Source organism: Capricornis sumatraensis, chromosome 21 (assembly GCF_032405125.1).
Source record: "Capricornis sumatraensis isolate serow.1 chromosome 21, serow.2, whole genome shotgun sequence".
Classification (NCBI taxonomy): Eukaryota; Metazoa; Chordata; class Mammalia; order Artiodactyla; family Bovidae; genus Capricornis; species Capricornis sumatraensis.
In genome coordinates this window covers 60985742-61010054 of record NC_091089.1, presented here as the reverse complement: position 1 = coordinate 61010054, position 24313 = coordinate 60985742, and the positions used below count along the sequence as shown (strand labels likewise).

The following is a 24313-nucleotide window of genomic DNA, read 5'->3' as shown; positions in this document are numbered from 1 at the left end:
GGGCTCAACTGCCAGGAAATCAGCCCTAAAACGTAGCGTTCAACCATAGAAACTCTCCTGAGCCTATATCCTGCTGCATCTATCTTTTGTCTTGAACAACTGCTATTTTGTTCTCATTTTAACATATCTTTATAAACTGTTTGACAAGATAAGAAATTGTGTAATTTAGGAAGAAGAATGCTGGTTCTCTCAGTCTCTTTCTCCTGCCAAATTGCTTACAATTTAAAGCTCATCCTCAGAGGAATCAAATTTCAGCATCTATTTTTCACATTTTTGGAGATATATATATTTGTCTAATCTAAAGCATTATGTCAGGACATATGTATACCTCTGGCTGATTCGTGTTGAAGTGCGGCAGAAACCAACACAATATTGTAAAGCAATTATCTTTCTTTTTTTTTTGCAATTATCTTTCAATAAAAAATAAATAATTTTTTAAAAGACACAGCCTTTTAGGAAAAGAATAATAAAGCATTTATGTTTTGAATGCACACCGGTGGCTCATGCTTTACAGAGCATCGAAAGGAACGTTAAGTAGATTTTCCTGTGTGTGTTGTTCTGAGTTCGCATGTAATTGTGAGAAGCCAGCTTTCTCGTGATGAGTGTTTCGAAGCGTAGTTAGCACAGCCTACAGCATGGGTCCCAGTGACGGTAACTCCTGTCCTGCTGGGCCGCCTCTTGGTTGCATGTTTAGTTTGGAGGTGTCATCGTGCACTCCTTTGGAAAATGTAGAGGACCATAAGATCCAAATCACTGTTTTCGACTCTTAACAGTTTGAACGTGGCCCAAAGTTCTGTCCTTCTGCATTTTACCTTCCACTCCTCTAGGGTGCTTTCAACTACGATTAAGATAGCTGGCATTTTTCATAAACTTTTAGACCCGGAAGGACGCGTCGAAGCCATGTAACCCACTTAGCTTAGCTCCCTCATTATGTGATGAGAAATTGAAGGCCCAGGGAGGGGGAGTCGGCCACCTGGAGCCCTGTGATGCCTTCCTGATACAGTAGGGATGGTGCTCCCACAGCAGAGTCCGCGCCACCATGATTTGCTCCACGTGACCTTGAACAGGGTCGCAGCAGCTCAGCGAGCACGTGCTGTGGAAATTTGACTGGGGTAAGGGGGTGTCACTTCCTGTTTGGCTTGAAGAGCCAGCACCGTGTCAAAGAGGAGGAAATGGAGGTAAATCTTGCTGTGTGGACAGAGGTTAGCTAAGATGCAGCCCTCATGGGGAAGGCAGGAAGATAGTGTCCGTTCTAGCAAGTTGCCATCTGAGTGTATTTGCCACGGAGCCTGCCTAGCCCTGAAACACAAGATGTAAAATGCAACTGTCTAATATATCTAAAGCACACCCAATGTAGTATGCTGGTCAATTGAATTCAGGCACCGGCTCTTTATTTAGACCAGGAATTAAACCAGAATCCTCAGTCAAAAAAACTGTACTTGGGCTAAGAAAGGAAAAGGTTGGACATTCTAGAATCAGATACCACTGCTAATAGTGAACCTTTAGTGATGAAAATACTTCTGAGTGGAAGAAAGCTAGACTAAAATGTCGAGGAAACATGTTTTAAGCTAAGATTTAATTTTTTAAAAGCACCTTTCTTGTGGTTATTTCAGAGATAAGTAAAAATCTGTAAAATTCAAGGAACTGTCAACAATGATTGTACTGAGACTGTCTGCATGTATAGTGAGTCATCAAAACTCAGTGCTTTTTGCTAATTTTGTTCCGATCTTGAGATTCTGTTCATTCAATCAGTGAGTCCGCTGGGCAACATACATTAGCACTACTTTCTGCCAGATCTGGGGAGAATCACAAGAGTGAACAAAATAAGCTTCTTTCTAGGAGCTCATGGTGTGGGTAGAAAGACAAATGTGTAAGGAAGTGAGAGAGGAAGGAGGAGACAGGATGTTTTAGGGAAGGGATCTTCTGAGATGGACATTTGATGAGACTGGGTCATGGTGGGGAATGATCGAAAAGGTAAGGTGTGTGGCCACCTGTGCTTTGCAAAGGACTGAACTGGACTTGTAGACGGTGGGAGCCAAGAGACAATATTACATAGGTTCAGTTCAGTTCAGCCGCTCAGTCGGATCCGACTCTTTGAGACCCCGTGGACTGCAGCACGCAGTCCCTGTCCATCACCAACTCCTGGAGTTTACTCAGACTCATGTCCATTGAGTCAGTGATGCCATCCAACCATCTCATCCTCTGTTTTCCCCTTCTCCTCCCACCTTCAATCTTTCCCAGCATCAAGGTCTTTTCCAATGAGTCAGTTCTTTGTATCAGGTGGCCAAAGTATTGGCGATTCAGCATATTTCTTAGGATAATAGGTGTGTATTTCAGTATTTGCACTTGATGGAATTAGGGGTAGATTGAAGGCAGGAAGATGAATTTAAAAGGCTATAAAGATGGTAAAGCTAAGAGATTTTAAGGTCTGAACTAAGGTAGTCTGGATCAAGTATAGAGAAAGAGAGGTGGGGCCCCCAAATATTTTTAAGTGTCTGTCCTGGGACTAGGAAGGTTGTGTAACAGTAAGATTAGGAACTCTGGCTTTTGAGTTGGGCAGATCTGGGTACAGATTCTAGCCCTGTCACTTATGGGTCACGTGACCCAGTAAATTGCTCAATTTCTCTGGACCCTTGTATGGTGATGATAATGCCTCTTGGTGGTACGATAGGACAGAGCATTCAGCTCATAATATGTACTCCTACGGTCGCTGCTGTTGCTGTTGCTGCTCTTAAGACCCAGATGCCCTGACGTCTGGTGGATTTATCGTTACCAAATCACTTTCCCTGCAGCTGACACCAACGGTAAGTGAAGGGTACTTGATTTCCATAGGAGTCATTCCCTTTACTCACTCGTGGGTGTCAGCTGTACCCGTGGCATGGCACAGCTGGCTGGGCCATCTGCCCACCACAGGCTGGTCCTTACAGGGAAGAGGCACAGACCCATCCCCAAGGAGAGCACTTGTCTTGCTGACAGCAAAACAGAAGCCTGTCCTCCTTTACAAGAGGGTGGCTTTTTCTCTGCTTGTATTTGCAGATCGCTGTTGGTTCTGTGTTCCTTTTTGAGCCGGTTTATTGTTCACTGGTGACATAGAATGTTATGCATCCTTTGATGGGGGAGACAGTGCAAGACTGGAAGGGATTCAGCAGTCTGCCTCCTCGCTAGTGAGTTATGACTGTTTGATTTCAGCAACCTAGCAACAGGATCACCGCCACAAAGCCTGGCGTCCCTGTGGCTCATTTCTGCAATGGAATTTATGGCCTCCTATCTTTTTTTCTTTTCTTTTTTTCCCAAGGAAACTGGATCCACAAAACCAAGGTCATGTAAGCTTGGGAATTCCAAGGGCCCAGAGTTGGGCTCAAGTTCATCAGGCAAGTGTTCAGAACTGCCCTCTGGCTCACCTTTGTTTAGATAAATAATTGAAAGTGTGCCATTTACAAGGCTCAGGCCTCAGAGGCACACAAAGGAATCTGGCTGAAGGCTCCTTAATTGAAAGCAGGAGATAACCAACAGCACAGCCTGTTCCTCCCTTGGGATGTTAACATGGGGAGAACTTATTTTCTTTGGAATCTGTTTTCTCCGGTTGCCCAAATCAGGATGACACACACATGACTCTCACCTCGCAGAAAAAAGGCAAAAATTGTCCCGTGTCCTGCCCAGGGTTTGTTTGAATTTTCAGGTGAGGATGCAGTGCAATCGATGAGTGCCATTGACACGCAAGGCCTGGACTCAGTGTTAAGGGCCTTGCCCCAAGGAGCTCCCGTCTGGGTGGAAACAGAAGACACGTTCAGATTTCAAGGCCTTAGACCTCTGGTTCTCAATCCTGGCTGATGTTTCAAAATGCTGATTCCCTGACTCCAGCCCCAGAAATGTAATTATTTAGAGATTGAGCCTGGGCATAAGTATTTTTTCATCTTTTTTTTTGGTTTTGTTTTTCAGAAACAGTTCTCTAGGGGATTCTAGCATGCAGCCAGGACTGAGAGCCACTGTTGGGTTGGTTTGGTTTGGTCTTTTTGATAGTGGGAATGTGGGTTTTCAGAGGACCTGGAAATCCCTTCATGGTGGGTAGAAATTCAGAGAAGGCTTCTCAGAGGAGGAGGAGAAAGTTGAGTTGGCATGGGTAAGATGATCAGGGGTCAAGCAGGGGAGGGCTTGTCAACTTCAGTTCAGCAAGGAAAGATTTCAGGGGTTCCTGCATGCTCAGTGGGTTTTCTAGCAACACAGCTCTCTCACTTTCAACACAGCTCTCACTCCGTGTTGCTAACCACCCACCATCCCGGCCTCTGTCTTTGAAGATAAACTGACTCTACTTTTGTCCCTTATGGCAGAAAGCGAAGAAGAACTAAAGAGCCTCTTGATAAAAGTGAAAGAGGAAAGTGAAAAAGTTGGCTTAAAGCTCAGCATTCAGAAAACTAAGATCATGGCATCTGGTCCCATCACTTCATGGCAAATAGATGGGGAAACAGTGAAAACAGTGACAGACTTTATTTTGGGGGGCTCCAAAATCACTGCAGTTGGTGATTGCAGCCATGAAATTAAAAGATGCTTGCTCCTTGGAAGAAAAGCTATGAGCAACATAGACAGCATATTAAAAAGCAGAGACATTACTTTGCCAACAAAGGTCCATCTAGTCAAAGCTATGGTTTTTCCAGTAGTCATGTATGGATATGAGAGTTGGACCATAAGGAAAGCTGAGCACTGAAGAATTGATGCTTTTGAACTGTGGTGTTGAGAGTCCCTTGGACTGCAAGGAGATCAAACCAGTCCATCTTAAAGGAAATCAACCCTGAATATTCCTTTGGAAGGACTGATGCTGAGGCTGAAACTCCAATACTTTGGCCACCTGATGCAAAGACTCATTTGAAAAGACTCTGATGCTGGGAAAGACTGAAGGCGGGAGGAGAAGGGGACGGCAGAGGATGAGACAGTTGGATGGCATCACTGACGTGATGGACATGAGTCTGAGTGAACTCCGGGAGTTGGTGATGGACAGGGAGGCCTGGCGCGCTGCATGCAGTCCATGGGGTCGCAAAGAGTCGGACACGACTGAGCAACTGAACCGAACTTTTGTCCCAGTGCAGTGACTGTGGGTCCAAATCTACCCCAGAGCTGGCGGGTGGGAGGAGAGTGCTGGCCCAGGGAAGGAGGGCAGCCCCAGCACAGAGTCCCCGGTATGGAGGCAGGCTGGTGTTCGGGCTGAGGAGCCCTGGCACTCCTGGGCTCAGAACTCAGCTCTGCTGATGGCGATGAGAGTACATCCATGTCTGGAATTTTTTTTTTTTTTTTTGTATCTATATCTTTTTCATGAGCAGCTGTTCTGAGCCCAGTACTATGCCTCCTGCTTTGGGCACTGAAGCGCTGGCTCCAGCCCTTCTTCACAGGATGACCTTGGGCAGGATTCTTAAGCCCTGGCAGTCAGTTTCTTCCCGTGAAAGGGGGTGATCAGAGACTGTCTTGTGCTCTTCCTGAGGGCTTGGTGGGCATCCACAGGAGGCGGCGGTTTCTCGGCCATGACTCACCCCAGGGGGCGTCACAGCAGCACCCTTCCCTCCCCTGCCTTGTCTCTGCCGTCTCGGGGAAGGGCCCCTGGCTGCAGTGGGGGCGCAGCCAGTGGGGGAGGCGGGCAGGACTGTGGCTTGTTGGCCGGAGGGCACTGGGGCCGGGCCACGTGTTGGCTCTGCTCTTGCTGTTTCCACTGCTGCCGCCTCCCAGGATTTATTAGACGGTGGGCCCAGGCAGAGCCCCCTTTTAGTATGGGATGGGGTCTCAGAAGGGTGTCGTTGGCAGTCTGTGGATGGAGCCAGCTGTGGTCCCCGGTCTTCCACCTGCAGGGACGCTCCGCCCAGGAGACTGTGGCCCACTAGAGTCAGGGCCTCTTTCCGCAGAAGGAAGGCAACGAACCAGAGGGGAATCCCTGCCCCGGGACCTGCCTGACCTTCTTTGGAAGGTCCCCGCCACTGTTGGAGCTGTCTTCTCTGCGACTTGAGGTACAGAGGAGTTGCAGTGGCCTCTCTCGGGGTGAGTCAGGAGGTGAGAACCCGGCCCTTTGGTGGGCTCCCAGGATCTGCAGGAAAGCGTTGTGCTGGGGGTCTAGCTGGTTAGCTCGGAGCCTAGCAGTATGATTGTGGAGGAAGGCGCCGCCGAGTGGACATCGGTGGACCTGGGGGTAGGGTTTGGAGAGGACAGTGTTCCTCCATTCTCCAGGGAGCTGCTGAAAAGCTAGGCCCTACTTGTAGAACTGGGGCGCCTGGAACTGGATCCTAATCCCATAATGTCCACCTCCTGGTAGCCTTCTGCACGACTGTCCATAGTTCCCAGAGCATCAGGAGGATGCTGGACCAGGAGGGGAGTGCCCAGGGCAGCCGTGGTGGCTCCTCAGGAAGGCCTTCTGGTCTACCCCGCACTCCCAGCACACATAAACACACTTCAGTCCCCAGAGAGATTGGCAAATCTCCCCAGTGTTGAAGCGATACCTCAGGTCCGGTGTGGAAAAGAAGTGCCTCTCTGGTATCATTTATTAAACATCGGAAAGCACTGCCCCTCCCCCCACCTTCTCTATTCACAAAAGCATCCCTCTTGGCCCAGTATTTGGGATTCTTTTCCATAGTGCCTGGCGTTGCACTGAAGAGTTACTCCTCTGAGTTGAACGCCATCCCTTTTTACAGTCAAAGCCCTAAAGGAGTAGTGTCTTCTCTGGGCGCCGAGTTCTCCTCGTGGACTCTTGCCTGCCTCTGCCCTAGGATTACATGAAAAGAATCCTCTGTCGCTAGACTTTCTGGCCGGGTGTGGGCCAGAAAGTGTGGGCCAGCACTGAAGCTGCTGTGGCACATTTGCAAACCCACGTACATCCCTTAATCACAGAGCGCTATTGGCTCTTCATCTTAAATGCCATCCATGGGACCAGGAAGAAAAACGACACTCTCCAGCTTCTTCTGAGAGCCCCTTAGCCTGAGGTTACATCAGGAGAGCTGCTTAGAAAGCATTTCAAAGAGCTGGAGGAGGGGGGTCTGTCAGTAATACGACAGCAAGAAGCGGTCCGCTGTGTGAAACTTCGATGTATCTGCGTATTGGTCTTATCTCTTCTAATGGAGCCCACAGAAGGATTTCTTTTGGTGGAGGAAGGAGCCAGACCCAGGGAAAGGTGAACAGAAGACAGAGAGCCTGGGGCATCACCTGTGAAATACACGCTCATGTGCCCAGAGACACTTGAACATCCCTGTTACTTAAAGAGAGCTCTCATTTGAAAAACACTTTCTCACTCCTCTTTGCTCTGCCTGGTACAGCTAATTTCTCTTTAAGCTATCTCTCAACCTACAATTCCTTCTCAAGTTTACCAGTAAATAACTCACTAATGCCCAGAACACCTGGAGGTTCCGCTGTTACCGACAGAAGCCAGTTCTCGTGAGCCATCAGGGCTCTGGCTACGGGTTAATGGACACATTCTTGTCTGCCACTGTCTGGGGTGACGTCTGTCTGTGAAACAGAAATGTGTTCTTTTGATAAAACACACAGCAGTGGTGGAAACCCTACCTGGAATTAACCTCAAAATCAAAAGCCCCCTTTTTTCTCCTTTTTAAAAAAAATACTTATTTTCAACTGGAGGATAGTTGCTTCACAATATTGTGTTGAGTTTCTGCCATACATCAGCAAGAATAATCCATAGGTATACATATGTCCCCTCCCTCTTGAACCTGCGTGTGTGCGTGCTAAGTCACTTCAGTCATGTCTGACTCTTTACAACCCATGGACTATAGCCTGCCAGGTTCCTCTGTCCATGGGATTCTGCAGGCAGGAATACTGGAGTGGATTGCCATGCCCTCCTCCAGGGGATCTTCCCAACCCAGGGATCAAACCCATGTCTCTTACGTCTCCTGAATTGGCAGGTGTGTTCTTTACTGCTAGCGCCACCTGGGAAGCCCCTGTCTCGAAGCTTCCTCCTATCAAAAAACTTTTATACTATGGCTTGCAAAAATTAGATCTTTGCTGTGTTTCCAGGACAACTGGGAAAGAAGATCTTGATTACAAAGAACAGAGATGCCACTTGAATCCGGAAATCAAAGGCGTTGTGCTTGGGGTACCTGGCCTTAGGATGGAGGAGGTGTCAGAAAACAGGCTGGACCTGGGGTGGCTCCCCCTCATCTCCCTCCTGAGGTCTCCACTGCTCTTGGGGGTCTGCCTGGCACCCAGTTTCCTCCGCTCCCTCGGGTTTCAGCTCACAGGGGTTTCTCCATCTCTCTCTACAGCCAGAGGCTCAGCTGTGCAGCCATGGCTAACCAGCCTGGTCACTGGGGTTTGCTAGTGGAAAGCCCTGAACCAGAGCGTGTAACCGTCCAGCTTGCCGTTGTGTCCTGGGAGGGGGTGACTGTGTTACCAACCAGGGCTCCTGGCCTTCCCCATCAACAGAAACTGACTAGAGGCCAGACAAGATACTCAGGCAAGGCTCTGCTGGGGCCAGCAGGAACAAGCAACAGGTTCCCTCGCTTGCTCATATGCCAAGGTTGGGGGTGAGCTTGCTCCTTATATGGGGTGAAGGTAGGGGTGTGTCCAGGACTCTGGCCGGCAGGGTGGCTTAGGTGGTTTGCTCACCCCTCAGGTGGTGGTGTGTGCAGAGGGCATGGACAGTACCCTGCTTTTGCTCCTGACCTCCCATTTTCACTCCAGGCTCCTCAAATGTGGCCGCTGGGTTTTTTTGGTCTCTCTATATCTTCTGGTCCAGAACTGCCTCTACAGTACCTGCGCACAGTGATTTTTAGCCCCAGACAGTCTCTTTGTATTTTGAAGCTCGAGAAGAGGTGTGCCCAGGCGCAAGCATTGCAGCAAAGGGTCCCAGGTCCCAGCCTGGCTCAGCTGGATTGACCACCCATGGTTCGGGGGCCCCTTCCCAGCCTTTCCACCTAGAGGGGCAAGAGCATTGCCTCTTGGTGCAAAGTAGGACCAACCATCCAGGCTACCTGTCCAGAAGCCAGTGCACATGAAGGGGTTTTCCCTAAGAAGGGGCTGGACAGCCAGGCAGTGCCTGCCATCGCTGGCTTGAGGGTGTGTGTGTATTAGTTGCTCAGTCGTGCCCAACTCTTTGCAACCCCATAGACTGTAACCCCCCAGACTCTTCTGTCCATGGAATTCTTTAGGCAAGAATACTGAAGTGGGTTGCCATTCCCTTCTCCAGGGGATCTTCCTGACTCCAGGATCGAACCCGGTTCTCCCACATTGCAGGCAGATACTTTACTGTCTGAGCCACCAGGCTTGAGGGTATTGCGTAATTCAGGAGTCTCGCAGTAAGGCACGGCCTTCTACTACCGTGTGACAAAGACCTCTTGGTGCTTCGTCCCTAAGGCCAAGATAACCAGCACCTCTGGGTGCCCTGCCTCTGCCCTGAGTGGCCTTCCATTCCCATCCCTGTTGGGATACAGCTTAATCATCCTGTTAGATTCCAATCCCAGTCCACGAAAAATTCCCAGCCCACACCGGGCTGGACCTGGCCTGTCCTTTGACAATCTGGGATGGACTCGAGTGCCTTTTGACATCCTGAGCATTTTATTATTTTCAGAGGTCATATTGTCGTTGGACATTTCTTATGTTCTGTGTCTTTGCACAAATAATTGTGGAAGCTCTTTTTATCTTAGGATTCCTTCTACTTCCAAGGACGTGCATCTGTGACTTCCCTGGGTCGTATTCAATTATTTGTTGATTCACTGTAAACTAATATGCTGTTTAATCTTCCAGTCTTTCCATTGCTTCGCAGTGTTTCACCATAACTTATGTTCATTTAATATATACTTTAACCTCCAGCATTGCAGGAACACAGAAGAGTAACAGCGATACTAACCACCACTGCTGTTACTGTTCTACTGCTGCCATTACCCATGTCCCTTTATTGGCCATTTCCTATGTAACAGTTCCTATACCAAGTACTTTGCCCATCTCAGTCAATATTAAAAATAACCCTAACAAAGTATAGGTTCTGCATTTTTTCAGAAGAAACTGAAGTATAAATTTATATATAAACTTGTATCAATTCATGAAAGAGGAAGTGGTGGAATCAGGTTTCCAACTCAGTTCTGCCTGACTTCAAAATAGTCCGTAACTGTGATACCATTCAGTGTCTCCATGTTTTTCTCTTTCCTAATAGTTTTGATTCATTTAGGCCTCCCATACGCCAAGGCCAATACTGCCACTCAGGATCCAAAATTAATGTCCTGGGACAGTTTAGTCTGGACAGGGGGCCAAGTTGCTGAGCATCTCCTGGATTCTGGTTCCAGCAGCACCACTGAGCGGTCTTAGACAACTTGCCTAGACCGAGTCTCCCCACTGTCCATCACAAACAGCAGAGCATGTATTATTTACTCCAAATAAAGTTGAATAACTTTGGCCTCCGGAGGCGATTGATTTTTCAATATTTCATGCAAGAAACATTACCGGGGTCAAACACTTCTTCGTCTCTTCTCATTGCTCCTGGTGGTATTTTAGTTGCTAAGTCATGTCTGACTCTTGTGACCCCATGGACTGTAGCCTGCCAGGCTCCTCTGTCCATGGGATTTTCCAGGCAAGAAGCCTGGGGTTTCTCCTGCCAGTCCCTAATTTCTTCTCCACCTTGTAATACAGAAAGGGAGGAGGGAAGGAAGCATGAGAGCACACAGGAGGCCAGGAAAGATTTTTTTAAAAAAGAAAAGGGAAGATAAAACCATAACCCATAACTTGTAAATAGCCTCTTAGATAGTTTTTTTCCCAAGGAAAGGGTTCTGGCCAAGTTCAGTTCAGCCAAAATGTGTGGACCATCTGATCTTTCAGTCACTGGACTAAGTGCTCAGGGTAAATATGACTTGATTTCTGCCCTGGAGGAGTTCATGGACAGTCAAAGGCGGCAGACTGTGTTGTGTATGTATGATGATAGAGATATACGCATCCTCCCATGATTCCCCAGATAGTCTCTGCAGAGCAACTTGTCTTGTACAATCCCAAATGATACCTTGTTGTCATGGATCGTACTTGTTTTTCTGAGGCACAACCTCTTAAAACTTGCACACACACACACACAAAGGAAAGCATAATAATTGGCAGGCTCCATAATAGACTCCACATAGGGATGTGGGTGGGCAGCCTCTCCTTTCTGGTTACATGATGCTTCAGGTATCAAGGAGCTTAAGTGTTTTAAAAATGGCTACACCCTAGAGGAGAATGGATACATGTATGGCTGAGTCCCTTTGCTGTATACCTGAAACTATCACAGCATTGTTAATCGGCTATGCTCCCATATAAAATAAAATAAAAAATTTTTTTAAGTCAAACAGTGTGAAAAGGCAAGAAAAAAGATAAAAGACAAAATAAATAAAATGGTTTCCTTCTCCAGAGGATCTTCCCGACCCAGGAATCGAACCCGGTCTCCTGCACTGCAGGCAGATTCTTTACCAGCTGAGCTCTGAGGGAAGTCCTGTGCCTTGCGCCAAGAATGTCTATCCCTGCACCTTAGAAATCCTTATCGAGTTGAGCCATGTGTTGGCCCACACATGTTAAACTCCTGAGGACCACCACTGGAGAATTTGTCCAGAGGGCCTTACTGAGCTCTAGGTCCTAAGAGAGTCGCATTGGTTCCCTGAGGCTCCTGGACAGTCCTGTAAAACCAACCACTCATGCCATGTCTGAGAGGCCACTGGAAGTTCTCATTACTTTCCCTTGTGTTTGCAAAACATTTCAAGATGCCAGCTCACTCACACCAATGTCCGGAATGATTGGGGACTGATTTCTTAAAACAAGTTCTCCTAACTCATGGTGGTTTTCTTTGTCCCGTGGGGATTAAGGGTATGCAGTTTTTTGACCCATATTGTTCTCTGATGAAGAAGTGCTCAGAAATGGACTGTTTCATATTGTCATTCCTAGTTTTGCCTAAAATGGATTATTCCTTAGAGACAGGATTTTTTTAAAAATCATCCTCAACGGAGTATAAATTACATTTGATAAAAAGGCTGCAGTTTTCAGTGGACAGTTCAGTGAGTTTTGACAGAGTAGACACCCATGTGACCACAGTGAAGATACAGGCATTGTCAGCACCCCGAGAGCTAGGGAGGACGTTAAAGACCACCCCAGTCCAACGCCCTGTATTTCCTGGAGTGGGAGGCAGAGACCCAGAGCCAGGACAGCGGCTTACTCGAGCTCATTTGTCTAGCTTGTCAGCTCCCCTGGTATCATTTCTCTGACTAGTTCTTCTCTTTTCCTCTCTGGCTTGCTTACTCAACCCAGTTCTTCCAGGAGACCTCCCCAGATCATGGACTTGTCATCAACTTGTTTTTATCCAATGCTGTGCTTCACCTGTCCCTGGAAAGGCCGTCGCCAGCACACTTCCACTCTTGCCTCGTCCTTGAGCTGTTAGACCTCACATTCTGGGCAGTTATATCTAAACCGAATGTCGTTGATACCTTCTAGTCTTCCCAAAATTCGTGCTATAAAAATGTTCTGTATCTAGCTCCTTTCTGACTTAACCTGCTTTAGTTAATGATGATCTCATTTTCTGGGCAACTACACTACAGTCAGTCTCTAGTCTCAGACATCCCGGTTTTGCTTATTCCTCCACATCCAGTGTGTTAGGAAATCCTATAGATTCTACCTCCAACATTTCTTTAAAATCTGTTCTCATTTTTCAATTCCCATTGCCCTGTTTTAAACCCTTTTAATCTTTTGCCTCAACTATTTCAGTAGCCTTTTTAACTACTCTGTCACAATCTCTCTTTTTTTAATTTATGAATTTTTATGTATTTATTCTTTGGCAGGACTGGGTCTTCACTGCTGCATGTCGGCCATCTCTAGTTGCAATGAGGTGGGAACTAATAGATAATCTATGGCGATTGCTTGGCTTGGTGTATCATAAGCACTCAGCTAAGTGTTAGTTGAATGAAATCAAGCTTAGTGCTTCCAGTTCTGAACTAAACTGAAATTTCTGGTGGGACATTGGATCATTATTTATGCAGTTTGGTATCTTAAACAAATACAGGATCCCTGCTCTCACCTGTAAATGACCTGGAGGCAGCAATCCCGCTTTTGCTGTTGTGAGTTTCTCCCTCCAGGGTCTTCAGTTCAGTTCAGTCGCTCAGTCGTGTCTGACTCTTTGTGACCCCATGAATTCCAGCACGCCAGGCCTCCCTCTCCGTCACATTCTCCCGGAGTTCACTCAGACTCATGTCCATCGAGTCCGTGATGCCATCCAGCCATCTCATCCTCTGTTGTCCCCTTCGCCTCCTGCCCCCAATCCTTCCCAGCATCAGGGTCTTTTCCAATGAGTCAACTCTTCCCATGAGGTGGCCAAAGTACTGGAGTTTCAGCTTTAGCATCATTCCTTCCAAAGAAATCCCAGGGCTGATCTTCAGAATGGACTGGTTGGATCTCCTTGCAGTCCAAGGGACTCTCAAGAGTCTTCTCCAACACCACAGTTCAAACGCATCAATTCTTTGGCGCTCAGCCTTCTTCACAGTCCAACTCTCACATCCATACATGACCACTGGAAAAACCATAGCCTTGACTAGACGGACCTTAGTCAGCAAAGTAATGTCTCTGCTTTTGAATATGCTATCTAGGTTGGTCATAACTTTTCTTCCAAGGAGTAAGCGTCTTTTAATTTCATGGCTGCAGTCACCATCTGCAGTGATTTTGGAGCCCAAAAAAATAAAGTCTGACACTGTTTCCACTGTTTCCCCATCTATTTCCCATGAAGTGATGGGACCGGATGCCATGATCTTTGTTTTCTGAATGTTGAGCTTTAAGCCAACTTTTTCACTCTCCTCTTTCACTTTCATCAAGAGGCTTTTTAGTTCCTCTTCACTTTCTGCCATAAGGGTGGTGTCATCTGCATATCTGAGGTGATTGATATTTCTCCTGGCAATCTTGATTCCAGCTTGTGTTTCTTCCAGTCCAGTGTTTTTCATGATGTACTCTGCATAGAAGTTAAATAAGCAGGGTGACAATATACAGCCTTGACAGACTCCTTTTCCTATTTGGAACCAGTGTGTTGTTCCATGTCCAGTTCTAACTGTTGCTTCCTGACCTGCGTACAGATTTCTCAAGAGGCAGGTCAGGTGGTCTGGTATTCCCATCTCTTGAAGAATTTTTCACAGTTTATTGTGATCCACACAGTCAAAGGCTTTGGCATAGTCAATAAAGCAGAAATAGATGTTTTTCTGGAACTCTCTTGCTTTTTCCATGATCCAGAAGATGTTGGCAATTTGATCTCTGGTTCCTCTGCCTTTTCTAAAACCAGCTTGAACATGAGGGAGTTCACAGTTCACGTACTGCTGAAACCTGGCTTGGAGAATTTTGAGCATCACTTTACTAGCATGTGAGATGAGTGCAATTGTGCGGTCGTTTGAGCATTCTTTGGCATTGCCTTTCTTTGGGATTGGAATGAAAACTGACCTTTTCCAGTCCTGTGGCCACTGCTGAGTTTTCCAAATTTGCTGGTATATTGAGTGTAGCACTTTCACAGCATCATCTTTCAGGATTTGAAATAGCTCAACTGGAATTCCATCACCTCCACTAGCTTTGTTCATAGTGATGCTTTCTAAGGCCCACTTGACTCCACATTCCAAGATGTCTGGCTCTAGATGAGTGATCACATCATCATGATTATCTGGGTCATGAAGATCTTTTTTGTACAGTTCTTCCGTGTATTCTTGCCACCTCTTCTTAATATCTTCTGCTTCTGTTAGGTCCAGACCATTTCTGTCGTTTATCGAGCCCATCTTTGCATGAAATGTTCCCTTGGTATCTCTAATTTTCTTGAAGAGATCTCTAGTCTTTCCCATTCTGTTGTTTTCCTCTATTTCTTTGCACTGATCGCTGAAGAAGGTTTTCTTATCTCTTCTTGGTATTCTCTGGAACTCTGCATTCAGATGCTTATATCTTTCCTTTTCTCCTTTGCTTTTTGCCTCTGTTCTTTTCACAGCTATTTGTAAGGCCTCCCCAGACCTGGAGTAATGTCAGTTGTATTTTGTTTTCCATAAAGGTTTATATGTGAGAGGTATGGAATATATCATATCATGATTAATTAACCTAAGAAAGGATCTCATATCAGGACCCTTCTGTCTTTCAAAGTCATTACAAGTAAGGTCTCTAAGACTTCCTCATTTAATTCCCGAATGACAGACCCCAGGCAGAAATCTGAATCAGCGGATTGTGTTTACATGTTCCTGCACTGAGCTCTGTCTGGAATTGCCTCATTTACATGGTGAAGTGCAGGAAAGGGGACTGAGCACCCAGGAAACTCTGCCCACTGTGTTGGAACTAGGATCGTAGCTCTGTCAAAGCAGAGTTCTTTAGCTTTGCGTAATTTGCAAGGAAGGTTCAGAGATTTGCATTTCATAAGGCTCGAGGGCTCCATGCACAGCTGTTACTGGAGCAGAATAAATGGCTGCATCTTCTCCAGGCAGCTCTTAGCTGACTAGCCTTGCATTTTAGTAGCCTTTCTCCCATGGCTTTATTTCCTTCAGTTATTTTAGCTTTCAGGGAAGGAGGCGTGTCCTATGCTCCTGAGAGAATCATTTCCTAGGCAGGTTGATAAGAAGTCTAGGGGTCCCTAAGGAGAGAGGGGTCTGGAATTCTCAAGGAGGAAGAAAGGACAAACATTTTTCCTTCTGTACATTCCTTAGGATTATATAACAGCAATGTATTCTTCCTGAGGACAGTCTCTGGATTAAACCCTCTGGCTAATTCTGTAAATTGTGGGAGTAGACCTGCTCTTTACAAGGATTATATAACAACAATGTATTATGTATTCTGCCTGAGGACAGTCTCTGGATTAAACCTTCTGGCTAATTCTGTTATCTTAAAATGTAAATTATGGGAGTAGGTCTGGTCAGGTCTTTACAACCTCCAGACATGCTTTGGATTCACTGGGGAGTATATAACTTCATTGCTAACACTAACAAGCAGGCACTCTTTCTGCCCCCTTCTGATGCCTATGTCAGAAGCTTTCTCTATCTCCTTTATACTTTAATAAAACTTTATTACACAAAAGCCCTGAGCGATCAAGCCTCGTCTCTGGCCCTGGATTGAATTCTTCTCCTCCGGGGGCCGAGAATCCCGGTGTCGTAATTCAACAACAACCTTTCACCCCTATAGTGAAACAAAAAATAATAGCTTAAACAAGATGGAAGTGTGTTTCTCTTGCACAAAACTGTTCAGTCATCCTTAGCTCATGGTGGCCGAATGGCACCGTGCACTCACCTCCTTGTGTATTGGTCCTCTCATTGCTGAGGTGCGCATCTCATTGTCCAAGATGGCACACCACCGCTGGTCACGCTCCCACTTGTGAGAAAGCAAAAGAAGAGGGTGTGTGCCCCTCCCACCTAAGGGCGACACCTCAAAGCTGCACACAGCATGGTTGCTCACACCCCATTGGCCAGGCTTATTCACAAGGCCGTGCCTAGGGGACGAAAATGTGGGAAATGCCTCCTTCATTCTGGGGAATGAGAAGGTGGGAAATGCCTCCTTCATTCTGGGGGATGAGAAGGTGGGAAATGCCTCCTTTATTCTGGGTGGGTATATGCCTAGCCACAATTTAGGCTTTTGTAACAACAGGGAAAAAAAGAGAGAAAACAGATAAGGAGGAACAGCTAGCTGTCTCTGCCTCAGTAATGACTTTCTGAAAATGCAGGGGTTGTGGGTAATACAGTGCTTCTACTAGGGGAAAAAAATAAAGGCAATATTTAGAAACAAGCTTATGGGTTATTTGCCTTTGAGCTCTGGCTCCATCCAGGTTGCTGTTCTATTCCACATTAACAGTGAGAAGTTAATTTTTTTTCCTCATTTGAAAATATAACTTGTTGCTGCTATGAAAAGTAACACCTGATAATTATGGACAAATTAGAAAATACAGGGAAGCAAAATGAAGGCAAGGAAGATGCCTGCAGGTTTGTAGTTGAGGTGTCAGAGAGGTGAGAATTGAGATCCTCAGGCTGAAGTCACCCTTTGAAGAAACAGAGGAGTGTGTTTCTGTTTTGTTATAGTCATTCAGGAATGAGGTCAATATTTTATAATAACTTTAAATGGTATATAATCTATAAAACTATTGAATCACTGTGTTCTGCGTCTGAAACTAATGTGACATGGTAAAACAACTATACTTTAATAAATAAGTTATTAAGCAAAGCGCGAGCAGTGAGGGAACAAAGTCTGAACTGCAGGGGAACCCTGGAGTGGGAGGAGAAGACAGAGGAGTGGTCAGGAAACCTCAGGAGAGCCATGGTAACAGATGACTTGAGTTGCTCCATTTATCATGAATGTTTCAGTACCTGAAGATAGGATTTTCTTGATGAATGCCACCATAGAATATTACTAATAACCATGTAGGTGTTCCTAGAATGCTTAGAGAGTTAAGAATAGAATAAAGATGAAGTCAATGACTAGGGCTTTGGGTCCTACAGTGTCCCTGCATACAATGAGCCATGTTGCTGTCAGGAATCATCTCCACTTTGCATGCTTTGTCCATGGACAGTGACCCACACAGTAGGACACAGTTCACAGCCTTCAGCGCCTCTGAAAATTAGCAACCTTAGGAAAAAGTGTGAGCAGAGATGCACTGGTTTAAACACATCCTACAAATCCAGAAAATCGGTCCATTAAAATCCTCTCTGAGGCAAGCCTATTAAGCCAGTTATTTGAGGTGGAAAAAGTAAGAGTGAACATCCTATTAAATAATACACTAGATTCCTGAAGCAATTTCTTAATAAATACTGTATATTGATTCCAGGTGATTTGATCAAAAGCACTTGGATTGAAGCCTAATTGTTTCAGTTTGTCCAAAATATAACTGTTCAGCTTGTGGGTAAGCAAGTCCTACCAGGTGCCTATCTGCTCCAACACGCTCCTGAACGTGACTCCTTACCCATCTTTCAAAACCACAAGTCTCTGAAACTTCCATGATATTATTCTGTTTGCCTGGGAGGAGCACTTTCTGGTTAAAAGGCTCAAATCAAGCATGTCTAGTTGGGAGGTGAGTCATTTTATGGACTCCGTTCTCAAGTCATCTGGTGTGAAAGGAATTCTACTGGCTCCCACAAAGTCGTACAAAGCTCAATAAAAGCTTCCACAAAGGAAGAAGGTTAAAAGGAAGAGAGGAATGCTTCCTCACTCTAAGGGTTACTAAAAACCCCAGGATGACTTTTAGATGCTCAGTTCAGTTCAGTCAGTTGTGTCTGGCTCTTTTTGACCCCATGGACTGCAGCACACCAGGCTTCCCTGTCCATCACCAACTCCTGGAGCCTGCTCAAACTCATGTCCATCAAGTCGGTGATGCCATCCCACCATCTCATCCTCTGTCATCCCCTTCTCCTCCTGCCTTCAATCTTTCCCAGCATCAGGGTCTTTTCCAGTGAGTCAGTTCTTCCCATCAGGTGGCCAAAATACTGGAGCTTCAGCATCAGTCCTTCCAATGAATATTCATGACTGATTTCCTTTAGGATTGACTGGTTTGATCTCCTTGCAGTCCAAGGGACCTCTCAAGAGTCTTCTCCAACACCACAGTTCAAAAGCATCAATTCTTTGGTGCTCAGCTTACTTTATAGTCCAACACTCACATCTATGCATGACTACTGGGAAAACCATAGCTTTGACTAGACGGACCTTTGTTGGCAAAGTAATGTCTCTGCTTTTTAATATGCTATCTAGGTTGCTCATAACTTTTCTTCCAAGGAGCAAGTGTCTTTTAATTTCAAGGCTGCAGTCACCATCTGCAGTGATTTTGGAGCCCAAGAAAATAAAGTCTGTCACTGTTTCCATTGTTTTAGATGCTCAGGCCTTTAATACTGTCCCAAGGGATTCACGTTCTGTGTTCTTCCTGGCAGAAGGTTCTCGTGAACGCCCTGCTCAGGCATACCACAGCGCAGTTGGGCTGGTAAGAACAAATGATGCCCGTTGGCTCTACACTGTCTCTGTCTCATCTGCCTTCACTTAGGACTGACTAGCTGAAGATGTGAGGGAGCCACCATCCATCTGCCTTTAGACAACATCACCAAGAGAGCTTCATTGTCTTGGAATGAAATATTAAATTGAAAGTCATCATTTTTCAAAATTTGTAATTGATTTACAATGTTGTATTAGTTTCAAGTGCACAGAAAAGTGATTCAGTTATACATATATCTGTTCTTTTACAAATTCTTTCCCCCTAAGTTATTACAGAATATTGAGCAGAGTTTGCTGTGCTGTGTGGTAGGTCCTTATTGGTTATCTATTTTAAATATGGTAGTGTGTATCTGTCAATCCCAGACTCTCACTAGCCCTCTCTCCCCATCCCACCTTTCTCCTTTGGTAACCATAAGTTTATGTCTATGTCTGTGAGTCTGTTTCTGTTTTGTAAATAAGTTCATTGTATAATTTTATTTTAGATTCTGCACATAAGTGATATCATATGATATTTGTCTTTGATTTACTTCATTCAGTATAACAATCTCCAGGTCCATGCATGTTGTTGCAAATGGCATTATTTCATCCTTTTTTAGTGGCTGAGTGACATTCCATTGTATATATGCACCATATCTTCTTTGTTCATCTGTCAGCAGAGATTTAAGTTGCTTCCATGCCTTGGCTATTGTAAATAAATAGTGCTGCAGTGAACATTGGACTGCATGTTTCCGAAAGGGCTCTTTGAAAAACATTTAAGACCTGTGTGTGCCTCGGCAGGGGTATCTACCCATGAGTGGGTTAGATGCTGCTTGGTTCTCTGATTCTGTGTCCTAGTCTTGAACTTCTTGGATATAGTTTTCCAAAAGAATATACCCTCTCCCTCTTGTCCAGTAGGCAAGGGTATCAGGCTAACTTCTTGTGTTTGGGGTAGGAACAGGAAGTCTAACTTCTCACCAGACTTTCAGGTCATCTTGCTGTCTTCTGGTCTCCGCTTTCCCCAGTAACTGGGATCTCCAGTTTTGACGGCTTACTGCAGCCATCAAAGGTTTTGAGGTTCTGCAGCCTGGGTTGGCTGCCTCTCCATGATCACCTCTGGAGACACTTAGGTTTCACGTTACTTCACTCTGCAAAATTACTTCCCATCCTTCCATCCAAGGGCCCTGTTTACATTCAGTTGACCCTTGAACAACATGAGTCTGAGCTATACAGACCCACTCAATACACAGATTTTTTTTTTTTTCGGTAAGTATACAGTCAACACTCCATATCTATGTGTGGATATGGAGTGCCAGCTGTATTCATTGTACTCTGCCGTTTTATGTAAGGGACTAGAGCATCTGGGGACGTTGGTATGGGAAGGCTCCTGGAACCGATCCCTTGCAGTTACCGAGCGACAACTAGATTCTGTTCTGAGTTAGACAGTTCTCCTAAATCCATGAGACATGCGTTTGCATTTTATTTCTTGTTCTCAGGGTTATTTTGGGCTAACTTGTAAAAGAAGATGACAAAAATGTTACTTTTCTATCATCTTGAAATCAGAAGTTTCTCTCCTTCCCTTCCCTTCCCCTTCTCTCTTGGATTTGGAAGCAATAGCATCTGCCAGTGATTAAGAAGTGGAAGAAAGTGATGAGTTGAAAGAGGAAGGCATCTGGGAAGGGCTGCCTTTGCTGTTTTCCTGCTGTGTTCATAAAGCTGTGACTTAGAACACCTTTCTGACCCCAAACCAGGCCCTGTGGTAGGCACCTTTCTCATCTGTAATCCTTGCATTAACCCCATAAAGCAGATTTTACTGTTCTTGTTTTTATCTGTGAAGAATCTGAAGCTCAGCGAATTTAAGAAATGAGCCCTAAGGTCACACCCCTTGCTCTTTCAAGGTCAGAACCAGAATTGCTTGACTCCAAAGCCATGGCTCCATCCAGCTCAGCACCACAGACTCCAAATACTCTAAAAAGTACAGCTCTTTTATGTTTTAAAAATCCTGATAGATCTGGTCTAAGCCCTTTTGCAAAGAAACCTCCCCTAGTAAATCTTGGAAAGATTTACTGTTTCACTGGAGCAAGTATTGAAATACATCTTGCCTACTAGCCCTGTAATTCTGCAGGCAGTGACTTTTAAAAAATTTCTTTTCTAGACTCTGGTAACACACAGCAGACAGCTGGATGATGAGATCTCTGTTATCTTCATTTTCCTGATTTAGTTTTTCCTTCCAAAAGCTTTCACACACACTTGGTTGGTGGAATATATTTCTGACTACACTATTTTTATTTATGAATTTTTTATGTGTGTTAATACTCAGGGGTACCCAGGGGAAGCCTCCACAGACTTTCCTGATTACCAGATGTCGCCCTTTCTATGTAACAACCATCTAATCGCCACTTCCTCTTGCCAAGAAATGAGCAAAGCATTTTTGCATTTGGAAAACCACACCAGGACACGTGAAGCGTATTAAGAAGGACTGTTTCCCCTGACTCCACGTGCACTTTTCCTGTCTGGGTTTGTTCTTCTAAAAGATAAAAACCGCGCAGCCATGTATGCATTAGAGTTAGATCTCAGAAGTGTCCGCGCTTGCATAACAAGGAGATTTCAGTTTGGCCGGCACAACTTCATCATTGCGTGAGTTGTGTTTTAAGTAATCTCTGAAACGGTATAACATGTGTGGCCAGTGTTTATTTTGATATGCTTTGGACTCTTTCATTGTTTAAGTGGTGATTCATGATTGATGGCTGTTTAACATGCAAAATAATGCTGTATTCCCAGGAGCTCTGGGAAAACAGGTGGGTACAGTGGAGTCTCAGGGCGCTTTCCCTCGAGCAGGAAGAGAGTGTTAGTTGGGCAGTTAAGAAAAGCAGCCAAGGGGAACTTAGCTCTTCACTGAGCAGGTATTTAAACGAAGCAGTCCATCCTGAAGCTCAGATTTTCTGACAGAGCTCCGTCACCTTTGGAAAGCATATCAAATCCCTATGTTATCATTTAATTTCACAAAAAAGCAAACGACAGGTGACTTTGGGCTCCACTGTGTGGATGATCCCAAGCCCTTGAAGTGCTCAGAAAGGTTAGAGGGCCCAAGTTTAATGTCTTAGGTGTAGAAGAAGAGATTATAAGGATTTCATTCATTTGTATGAAGTTTAAAACGCTATAGAACATCTCCGAGGCAATACCTTAGATGTGCCATTTAAGTAGAAACAGACAAACAGAACCATGTGTTTAAATGTGGTGTTGTACTTGACGTATCAAAAACACAGGCTTTGCCCCTGCATCCGACTTCCTCATGAATCGCTCAAGGTTCGAATCATCTGGCACACTGCTCTTCCTCCGATGGGTTTCTATAGGGCAGCCTCAAGGAGTACAGTAAGTAATAAATGTGAGATTTTCTGTTAAACCAGTGTTCTTTTTGGTTGTCAGGATCTTGGACTTTTTAAACCATGGAAAACTAGGTAGTTTATTTCACAGATTGTAAAGGTAGGTCTTAATACCTCTGTTACAGATAACCATGAATTGATATCCCATGGGCTTCTCTTGTCAAGTAAAGTTAGAATTCCATTGGAGATATTGGGAAATTATGTCTAATGAGAAGACTCTGAATATTGCCACAGATCATCTGTATCAGTAAATGACATACACATATGTATTTCTTTTTAACATAAAATATGTTGATGAGAGATTCAGAATAATCTTTATTGAGTGGACCAGTACAGGCAGGCAAATGTATCATTTGTTGGGAGATGGCGTTGGGCTTAGCTGTTTCACTCAAGTCTGCTTTGGGACCATCCCAGATATCACTGCTTTTATAATGGAAGCCCACTTATTTTGCTTTTGAAATAGGATTATCTGCGGAATCTGGGCTGCATGTGAGATGTTGCAAGGAGGAACGAGGTGATATTGTGACCCAGTGAGGCATCAGAATGTTCTCTTAGCAGGTGTGATGTTTATAAACTGTATAAAATAGTTAATAAGAATCTTATAAACTTTTAAAGCTTGAGGAAGAGATTGCCTAAGCTTCTCCTATGAGTGGCCGTTCCCCTAGCAGACCAGTTCACAAAAATGGATTTTACCAGTAAGATTACACTGACTTGTAAAATAATGCTGTTAAGTTATTTTGTACTAAGATGGGATGGAAAAAAATACATCTGAGTCTGTCACATTCTTCTAAAGAGACACAGGGCCTTGTCTAACCTGGTTGAAGGTTTTGACCATTGGATGAAAATGAGAACTTGCTTTGGAATCTAGGTAATGCCTAATTTTCCGAATCAGTGGTCTGTGCCCCTGGTTCATACATACAGATGACATGTTAGCACAGGTGCCATGATAAGTTGCAGGTGATATCCAACTCCTAACTGGTGAAGCGTCTGTAACGTTTCCCCTTTCTGTTCCACCTGGAAGGCATATCCAGATGCAAATGAGTGAGAATGACATTGCGATAAGAATAACCTTGAATCTGATTTATCTTATGGCTACAAAAAGTTTTTTCATGGTAGTTTAACCATGATAGACAACTCAAAATATCTTGGTGCGTTCTTAAGGTTTGCAGACTCATAAGACTCTCATTGATTGTTGGACTCTGAATTAGCATATGTTGAGTTGAAAGTGGTAAAGGAAAGCATACTTAGAAAGCGGCTGGGAGAGAAGGGAAGGGAAAAGATGGAGGCTGGAGACGTGGAGAGCTGAGATTTCCTACTTTTTCATTTGTTGCAAGTGTATTTTCCTTTATGTCATTGACCATAGTTGCAGTTTGTGTCTAATAATTCCACCCTCTGGGTTGTCTCAAAGCTGGCACCATTGACAGTCTTTTTCTTTGAGAATGGGTCACATTTATACATGTTATGTTATTGAGACCCTGCATCCTGATATGTTAATCCAAAGAGTATTGATATTTTTCTTTTAGCAGACAGTTAACTAGAAACAGTGAACACTATTTGGCCTGTGGAAGCAGCAGCTCAAGTCTTCCTTCAGCCCCTTCTGTCTTCAGCTGAGATGTTCCGGGCCTGCTCCTCATGCACATGGACGGAGGAGTTGCCAGAGACTTGGACAGAGTTCATACCCAGAATCCAGGGCTCTCCTCTCCAGGATCCCTTCTCGAATTCTTGTGACTCTGGATGCGAAGGCTTTGTCCTCTGTCTGATCAGGCCAAAAAATACTGCAGGTTTTGTGTTTTTTTCTCTCAGACTTTTAGCTTCCACATGGCACCTGTGATCTGCATACAGGATGAAGCCCTGAAAAGCAGGGAAATTACCCTCTGTCAGTTCCTTGTGGGAAATTTCAACTCACCCCCTAAATCTGTCTGCTTTTATTTACTCTCCAGAATCATCCAGTAGTTGTTGGCTTCTGATTGCTCCGTGGTTTTCAGTTGTTATCTGCAGAGGCGGTTGGTCTGTTAGGAGGTCACAGCTCCGTAGTGGAGATGTGATCTCACCACTGGAGGTTTGCGTTTTGA

The 24313-nt window shown here is 45.0% G+C and overlaps 1 protein-coding gene across 1 annotated transcript in view; it reads left to right on the top strand.

Moving 5' to 3' along the window:
- Positions 1–24313, top strand: part of CCBE1 (collagen and calcium binding EGF domains 1) — a 231531-nt gene that overhangs the window by 167353 nt on the left and 39865 nt on the right. The gene's annotated exons all lie outside the window — the stretch shown is intronic.